The sequence below is a fragment of the Elephantulus edwardii genome, unplaced genomic scaffold (genome assembly GCF_000299155.1).
Source record: "Elephantulus edwardii isolate Elephantulus edwardi_28Jun2011 unplaced genomic scaffold, EleEdw1.0 scaffold00165, whole genome shotgun sequence".
Classification (NCBI taxonomy): Eukaryota; Metazoa; Chordata; class Mammalia; order Macroscelidea; family Macroscelididae; genus Elephantulus; species Elephantulus edwardii.
This window is the reverse complement of record NW_006399915.1, coordinates 7223507-7231281: the sequence shown is the minus strand read 5'-3', so window position 1 is coordinate 7231281 and position 7775 is coordinate 7223507.

Sequence of the window (7775 nt, the reverse complement as noted above, 5' to 3'; positions counted from 1 at the left end):
TCTTTTGGGATTGCAGCACAACTCCTTACCACTGAGTCACCAGAGCTCCCTATTAAATGCTCTACTACTAGCTAACAGCTAGTTGATTTGGAATCCACTCAGAAAAAAGCCTAGAGATGTGTTTCTGAAATATGCCAGCCTTGAAAATCCTTCTGACTGGTTCTACTCTGTAAACCTGTGGTTTTCAAGAGTCAGAAGCAACTCCACGAACAAGTTTTGGCTTATTGCAATTGAAAACACAGGAGACCAATTAATTGCCTCTTTTAAACATCATCAAATTCTCAAGCTTTCAAAATCTATAGATTCTGTTTCTCCCTGAGTGCTTATTTCAATAAACTGGGTGAATAGTTCTCATTTACACATAATAAAGTATATTTTCTTTAAAAAATTTCTTAAAGAAATAACCTTTGAATGAAAAATATTATTTTATTCTATATTTCTTTTTTTCTGCTCACCTTCTTGAACAGAAATCTTAATACTGCAGACATACTAGGGCTCCACAAAAGGTGTGCATACATTATAGTTTAGTGCTCATCTATTTTGGGACATTATTAAATTAAAACATAAAAATTCTTTTGGTCCTCTGGCTCTTTTCCTCCTCTTTTTTTAGCTTCAGTATAGTTGGGCTAATATAAGTACAACACTGGAAAATTAGATTCTTTCCATGTGATTCTTGATTGCCAAGTTTAGACTCAGACAATTTTTTTTAATAACTAAGTTGTTAAAATCCTTAATTAATGGAATCAGTGCTCCTCAATTTCTAAATCACACTATTGAGCTCCTCGTTAATTAGAAACAGAGGTTTCAGGGCTGTTTCCCTACATATATTATTATGCCCTCTATTCAAAGTGCCCTGGGAGGTGTGCCTAGGGGGTTTCACTATTCCAGTAAATTCTGAGCAGCCCGTATTCCAACCATCAAGCAATTTTCTCCTGAAGAGCATAGCCATGAGTTCATAGTAGTTGAAGTTTGAACTTCAGCACAGGAAGAACTCTTAGGGGACCAAGCTTTACATCAGCACTATTTTGCATGCATACTGTCTTATTACTCATTACAGTTTGATCCAACTTCACACTGTTCTCAGATTTCCATCTCTACCTCTAGGATCTTGTCTTTCTCTCCACTCACTTCTCACACAGAGGAAATTTGAATCCTGTCTTTGAAATTTTCTGCTCACTTGAGGAAGGAAGCTCTTTCTCACCTGATTCTCCAAATTTTAATCCTTAAATTCTCTGGGGACTTTAGTCCATCTTTGTATAGCCCTTCAGTCCCTATAATGCTGTTTTGCCAACCTTTTGTCTTAGTTTGGAAGTCTGGGTTTATGCCTGACTACTTTGGTGTGAAGGTACCAATTTTCCCACTGTTGGCTAAGAGCTAGGTGTTGTAGTAGCTACAAACCATAGACTAATAATACTCTCCTTTTTATAAATTAATAAATTGAAGTTCAGGGATATTAATAATTTTTGAGTCACACAACTTGTGAGCAATGAACCTGGGATTTCAAATTGTTGGTCTGTTGACTACAAATAGTGTTCTTACAGGCAAAACAAATTTCATCCAGTGGGTGAGTGAAATCTCTGACTGTGGGGCTTGTTCCTCAATCAGAATGGTGTCTTTTTATTTTGTTTTGTTTTGCTTTGTTTTAATCTGCGCACTTTCTCCTATCTTTGATACAGCTGCATTTATTTGTACTGATTTCTGAAATTTTCCAATAGCTACTGACACAGCTTCTTCCAAAATCTGCCATCAAAAATTATTTGTAAAATGATCACATGCGTTTATTTTCCACACTTAACTTTTAAACAAAAATAACATAATTGAAAACTTTGGAGTGTTACCTGTTAACAAACTCAGAATGGATTCTGGCTTTGAACTTTTTAACTCACTTTGAAAACTATAACGTGTTTGATCTTTATTCTGGACTTTTTACCACAGACTCTGCTTAAAAGAGTTTACGTTCTAACATAGTTTTATGAGATGTGATTATAAACTAATGTGGCAGTTTTGGGTTTTTAATAAAACAGCAGAGTTCAAATTAATATCACTGACTTCAAAGCAGTCATTTTGGGAGACTGCAGATAGTGATGCTCAAATTATTCATTCATTAAAACACATATTAAATACTCTGTGCCAGACATTCAGGGGATTTTTTAAATTCCTTTCACAGATTTTTTCCCCCAAAGGCCTGCAGGATACTCATTACTTTGTAGTCATCTTTTACTTTGACCTTACACACAATTTGATTATCTGCTAAATTTACTTGGCTCCAAGACACTTTGGACTGTGACTAAAATGCAACTCTAACTTTAAAACTTAAATAAAGAATTCACAAAATTAAAGAGAAGTCAAAATTCACTTACATGCAAGAACTTCTTCCCATCTTAAATAGATTCCCCCCTTCCTTCATTTCCGTCACTTTTTCTTGAATTGTTTTGCCCAAAGTGCTATAGATTACCTGAGTCTCTTTATATCTCAAACCAAAAGAAGAGGAGTTCAATGACTAGAGACTTGAAATCTAGCTTGTCTTTTTCCACATTCCCTACATGGGAGCATTGTCCAGTACTTAAATGATGTTTTTTCAACAGTTTGTAAATGAATTCATGAATATATTAAATTGAGTTTTATATTTTATCACATAAAACACTGTCTCAGTTTCATAATTCCATGATCCAATATGAACATAAGGTTTAGTTTTCATGATTTATAGTGCAGTCTTTTTGTTCTTATAGCAATGAAGATATTTGTCTTCTTTCCTTTTTAAAGTATTTAAGTCATAATTGGTATTGTAGATTGAATGGTGTCTTATCCCTAAAAGATTATGCTGAAATCTTAACTCCTATACCTGTGAATGTGACCTTGTTTGGAAATAGGATTTTTGAAGGTATTACCAGTTAGGTCAGTATGAAGCCATATCAAAGTAGGGTGGACTTTAATCCCATATGACTGTTAAAAGAGTCATATAAAAGAGAGAGAGTGCTTATAAAAGAAAAGATTCACAGAGACAGAGACAGAGACAGAGGAAGGGAGGGTGCCATGCTGTAGGTCAAGGAATGCCTACAGTTACCAGAAGCTTAGAGAAATACACCACACAGATTTTCCCACATTCCCTACCTCCAGAACTGTGAGAAAATACATTTCTGTTCTTACAATTTACCCAGGTTTTGGCAATTTGTTGCATATCTTGTTGTTGATTTTGTTAGGTGCCACCCAGTCAACTGCAACACATAGCAAATGTGAACAGATTTGAACCTTGCCTTATACGGACTTATTCTCACAATCTCTATCATGTTTAAGTCCATTGCTGTAGTCATTGCATTCACTCTATTATGTTGAGGGTCTGCCTCTTTTTCACTGACCCTTATCTTTCCTTTTCTATGGACTGGTTCTCCCTGACAACCTGCCGAAAGTGTGTAAGATGAAGTTTCATAATTCTTGCCTCTACAGAGCACTCTGGTTGCACTTCCTCCAAAACAGGTTTATTCTTTTGCCAGTCTATGGCACATTCACTATTCTTCTCCAACACCACAATTTAAAGGCATCAATTCATCATCAGTCTTCCTTATTCATTGCCCATCATTCAGATGCGTTGGAAGGAATTGAAAAGAGCATGGCATGGCTTGCATCAGGCACAAGTTCTTGCTCTTTAGTGCTTTAAATTGTTCCATGGCAGCACATTTCCCCATTGCAACATGTCTCTTATTTTCTTATCTGCTGGCTGCTACTCTGGGTATTGATTGTGGATCTATGTAAAAAGAAATCATTGACAACTTCAATCTTTTCTCCACATATGATACTGTTGCCTATTAGTCCAGGGTGAGGATTTTTGTTTTCTTGATGTTGAGGTATATAAACCATATAGATGGAGTCATTGATCTTCTCCAGTAAGTTCTTCAAGTTCTTCTCTTGTCTGCATGCAAGGTTGTATCATCTGCATAACCCAAGTTTTTAATGAGTCTTCTTCCAGTTCTAATGTCACATTCTTCTTCATAGAAGTCAGCTTCTTGAATGATTTGCTCAGAACACAGATTGAATAGGTATGGAGAAAGGAAAGAACTATGAGGCACATCTGTCTCAGTTTTAAACCATGCCATATTCCCTTGTCCTGGTTGGATAAAAGCTTCTTGGTCTATGTTTGAGTTTCACATGAGCACAACTAAGTTTTCTGGGATTCCATTCTGTATTAATTATAATTTTTATGACCCACACAGTCAAATATCTTTGCATAATCAATAAAACACAACTAAATATCTTTCTGGTATTCTCTGTTTTCAATCAAGCTCCATCTGACACCAGCAGTGAAATTTCTCATTTCCATGGCTTTTTCTGAATCCATCTTAAATTCCTGGCAGTTCTCTATGTACATATTGTTCTAGCTATTTTTAATTATTTTCTGTTACAGCTATTTTAAAAATAATCTTCAGCAAGATTTTACTTGCATGTGATATCAATGGTAGGTTTTTTTATAATTTCCACACACTGGATCACCTTTTTTGGAATGAGGTCAAATGTAGATCTCTTGCAATTAGTTGCCAGGTAGCTGTCTTCCAAATTTGTTAATTAAAACTGCTGAGCATATAGGAAACTAAGATAGTTGAGTAATTTTCCTCTAGGTATTTGTCATTAAAAAGAAATAAGAAAAAGCTAACTATATTTTATTATACTTTAACTACATTCAAATATGATAAAAAGGAACAAAAACAGAGGCAAGTCTAAGTCATACTCTTAGAAGATGAAAAATCTTCTCACAAAAACAAGAATATACATGTGGAGTATATAGTTAATCAGATAAATACTGTTTTACAGATTACCAGAGAATTTCAGAAAAGAATGGTCTGAGTTTATGCTGCTAGAAAAATCCTGTAGAAGATATAGTATTGAAGTATGAGTTGAATGTAGACACATGAGTTGAATGTAGACACATGAGTTGAACGTAGACACATGAGTTGAATGTAGACACATGGAGTAAAAGCATGCGGAGAAAGGACCAACAAGGTAATGTTACTCAAGTGACCAAAAAAAGCCACATGCTCCTGCTTGTTTCCTATCACACAGCCACTCCTTCTCCATGTCCTTTGCTCTTTCTCTTCTTAGTTTCTAACTACTTTACTCCGGTCTCTTGGCTCTGCTCCTCCCTCCCTATGCTCACTTTCTAGATGATTCCATTCACTCTAATATTTTTAATAACTTTCTAAATGTGTAACTCCAGCACCAGACCTCCTTGGAGTCTAGACTCATATGTTCAAATGCTTATTCATTATCTCCACTTGACTTTCCAACAGGAATTTCAAATCAAACATTTGATTCTCTCATCCCTAAATTGTTCCCTTCAGCTCTAACATCAACACATAAGGCAAATTATATACTGTAGATAGATATCTATGTTGCTATCAGCACTGAAATTCAAACAACTATGTCTTTCAACTTATAAACGCTTTCTAACTTGTCTCTGCTACCATTTTTTGCCCCTAAATATGACTCTCTACGGTATTCACTTTAAACTATATATCATATCTTGCTCAAAATTCTTCAATATTATTAGCCTTGGTTTTTTACTCTGTAATCACTAGTCTCTCTACTAATTTTGTTGCTTCCCTTGATCAATATATGAGTGGCTTTCTTTCTCACTTCACTCAGGACCATTATTGTTTTTATTTAAAATGACCTCCTTTACTTTATCATCTTTTAGCCTATTTCTTTTTAAAAAAAATCTTTTCCAAAACTTTATCTAGGTTCTAAAACTTGGGCTTATAAAAAACATCTATAAGTAAATATAATTTTATAGTGTTCTTATTTGTCTGTTTTTCACTGTCAAAATATAAACTCCATGAAGGCAGGGTTAAGTAACTAACTAAACTTGCTAAACTCCCAGTGACTGAGACAGTGTCTGACATTGAAAAAAATCTTTGCTAAATGAGTTATCATCTTGTTAGTTAATACCTACTAGCATGAGGTGATATCCTGAGTAATGTGATCAAAATACCTGGTTAAAGACAGGGTTATTCCAGTAGGAAAAGTGAAGAGACAGAGTCAAGACTGACACTGGGAAAATGTTCAAGAAGGCACTGTTAGGCAATCCACCACAACCCTCACATCCCTCAGGAAGGGCATTTTGGACTTTAGGGCCAACCTCACCTGTGAAACAGGATCTTCCAGTCGTTACATGGAAGCTGCCTGAGGCAAATTTTCTTTTTGTGTAAAGGCTACTCTAAGAATCAAAGGAGCAACATTTTGAACAGGAATGGACTGTGTGTCAATTGGTTGGAGCTGTAGTCAGTGCTAAATTTTATACAAAGAGAAAGGTGCTTTTGTAGAGAGTATGTTGTTAGTGGCCATTGAGGTGGCTTCCACACACAATAGAACAAAATGCTGGCTGGATCAGTGCCATCCCTAGCAGCAGATGGAAACTGGATAATTATCATTAATACAGTTATTACTGGCAGCTTTCCTTGCTTGTCTTAGTTTGGAAGCTCCCCTGAATTGTACTGAGCTTCATAACAGCATGCAAGCCTCCATTGATAGATGAGTAGTGACAATATATAAGCTGCATTAGTCTGGAATGTAACTCAGATCTCTTGCTTGGAAGATTGAATTCTGCCAGTGATCCATCACTGCCCCCTGCAGAAAATACCATTGACTTATGTAGACTTCTCTTTAATGGGCTATGCATTTCTGGAGGGGAAAGACTGGCTCTACCAAGTCTGTACTGTTGGCAATCATTTGAAGAAAAGACTGAAAGAAGTGGTTACCCTTCTTGGTTATGCCTAAGAGTTTGCAGAGCAGCACAACCAAAATTTGACCCTTCAAACTAAATTGATTTGAATGTTTTCTAGGTTTTGGCGATTCTTTTCCAATCCAGTCCCACATTTTTATGTCTTGTACTCTCAAGTCATCTAGTACTGCTATAACAGAAACAACTACTAGTGGATGACTTTAAAAAACAGAATTTTATTTTTCCCCACAGTCTATGAGGTTAGAAGTCTGAGTTCAGTGTGCCAACTTTAGGGGAAAGCTTTCTTCCTGAGCTGGTTCTGGAAGAAGTCCTTGTCTCTTAAGAGCTTCTGTTCCTGAGCAAAGTTCATGTGGTTTGGCATATTTATTTCCCTTTCTCTGCTAAATTTCATGTATATTTAATCTCTCTTTCATTTCTTCTATATAATTTTTGAGCAATTAGCTCACATATATTGTCCAAATCTTCAAAAAGTTACATTTTAATAGGAAAAATGATAAAAATCAGACTGATTTCAAAAAATATTTGGAAAAATATATACATAGTGAAAATTAAATCTTTCTTGTTTAAATTCTTAACCATATCAAACGACATTGCATTAAGACATCTTTACACTAATCTTGGCTTACTAACATAACAAAGATTGTTGTTGTTGTTGTTGTTGTTGTTGTTGTTGTTGTTATGTGCTGTCGAGTTGTTTGCGACTAATACCGACCCTATGTACAACAGCCCTAAACCCTACTCTATCCTGTGCCAATCGCATTGCCTCTGACACACCCATCCCGAGTACCCCGGTCACTGAATCAATCCACCTCATAGAGAGTCTTCCCCTCCTGCGCTGTCCCTCTACTCTGCTCAGCATGATGTCCCTCTCCAAAGACCTGTCTCTCCTTGCAACATGTCCAAAATATGTCAGACGAGGCTCCAGAATCCTTGCCTCCAAGGAGCAACCTGGTTTAACTCTCTCTAGGATGAATCTGTTTGTTTTCTTGGCAGTCCATGGTACATTCAATACTCTTCTCCAGCACCACAGCTCAAAGGCGTCAAT